This window comes from Theropithecus gelada, chromosome 1 (assembly GCF_003255815.1).
Source record: "Theropithecus gelada isolate Dixy chromosome 1, Tgel_1.0, whole genome shotgun sequence".
Lineage (NCBI taxonomy): Eukaryota > Metazoa > Chordata > Mammalia > Primates > Cercopithecidae > Theropithecus > Theropithecus gelada.
In genome coordinates this window covers 212487031-212488990 of record NC_037668.1, presented here as the reverse complement: position 1 = coordinate 212488990, position 1960 = coordinate 212487031, and the positions used below count along the sequence as shown (strand labels likewise).

General features: G+C 30.8%; 1 pseudogene; it reads right to left on the bottom strand.

Annotated features, from left to right (window-relative positions):
• Nucleotides 1-859: 859 nt before the first annotated feature.
• On the bottom strand, nt 860-1214 carry LOC112634720 (annotated as a pseudogene).
• Between the last annotated feature and the right edge of the window lie 746 nt (nt 1215-1960).

Sequence of the window (1960 nt, the reverse complement as noted above, 5' to 3'; positions counted from 1 at the left end):
ACTACTTTCTACCAGTTTCTACCTTCTAATAAAAACAAAATTAACAGTAGTTTCTATGTGAACCTTTCCTGAAAGGTTCATTAATTCGTCACATTAAAATTGTAGATTAATTAAGATCAAAATTACATATTTACAATATTTAGACCTTCTACTTCTTAATAAGATTTTATTACCTCTTACAGTAATTTTTAAATTATTGCTGTTGTTGCCTTTTGTTTTGTGATGCTTATAAACAGAATAATTTATTTCACTATAGTTTAAAAATGATCACTTTGGTTAAAATGAATTTATCACCATTAATGGTGCATTAAAAATTTTATAACCAGATACCTTATTGAATTTGCTTTTTTTTCCCTGGATTATTTATGTCTTCTGTCATATATTTTAACATAGAAAGGATAACTTTGTGTTTTCCTTTCCATTTATGTAGAGCTAATTTATACTTTGAATGATTGCATTGGTTATTATGTTCAAAGTAATAGCCACAATTAATAAAGCAATGTTATTTAATAACGGTGATAAGCATATTTGTTTTGTTTTTTATTTTGTAGGTATATTTGTAATACTTTATCATAAATAATTATTCTAAGTTTTTTTGTTTTTGATATATATCCATTTTTCCTGTTACCATAATAAAATCCCCTTATATTATCAGGAGTATATGCTGAAACTCTATGTTTGGAAATTACAATTTCCCTTCTGATTTTATTATGGTTAAAATATCACCACCTTCTAATTTGTTTGCATTTCTTGAATTAATCTTCCATGTTAATAATATACTGTCTTTAATATGTTACTAGATTATATTAAGACTAATTTATAAATTTTGTTTGAATATTCATGATAATATATGAACCCAGCCAACCAACGCATTCATAACAGATTCACAGAGGAAAACACGTCGACCTCTCCAGAAAGTGGTGACATTTTCAGCTTGATATGGTAACGTGATCGTGACCTTCAGACAGCACAAACATGTGTGCCATCTCAAGTGCAATTCCTTATAGACCCAGCTTGGTTCTTCCCCAATGTCTCCTTTTGGAGTTGTACCTGATTTTATTTCCAGTTTTCATTCGAATCCACTGGGGAATGGGATGATTTCGCTTTCGTTTCTTGGCCAGGAATCGCTTAATCCTGAAAGTCTTGTGAGAAGACACGGTGAGAAGCGGAGGCAAGAACACACCACGATGGCGGAGAAAGGAAAAGAGCAACATTTTTAATACAACCAACTTTTAAAATAAAATCATGTGTGAAGCATCCAATTATATATTTTAAATATATAAAAGATCAAGTTTAGTCGCCTTGGAAGGTTATTATGAAATAAGAACTCTACATTTTGTTTGTATAAAGAAAAACAGAACTTGAAAATGAAAAGGATCTCAAGAGGTTTTGAAGGTCCAACTTACGTTGAAATTCAATAATTTGCTTGGGAAATTTTGTGATTTCCCATATACTCTAGCTTCTTGTGCAGTTAGCTAGAAGAGTGACACCAAATTGAGGTCCCAAAGTTGTAGTACAGATGTAAGGAGAAAGAGTCAAGGGCATCGAATGCTTAAAAGAGTAAGTATAATCACTAAGGAGACAGGCATATCTGTCAGAGAAATATAGAACAGACTATTGATTTTGCCCATCAGAAATGTTGACAGAGCAAAAACTTATTATAGAATAACTCTGAAAATTTGTATTTTAAACATTGAAGCAATTCATCTTTTCTTGGATTAATTTTTCTATCCTTAGTATATATAATATTTACTTTTTTACTTGTAGTGGCTCAGTCAGTGCAATTGCTCAAGTGTCCTACTTCTTACCATTCAATGTATATTCAATGAATATACACAGAATTTTCTGGTTTCACCTAACAGGCAGCCAACATAATATAATACTAGAATGTTCATTTAAGATACCAGTTTCGGAATGACATCCTGAGGATTTAGGATACTGCTTTTCAAGAAGTGGTTTA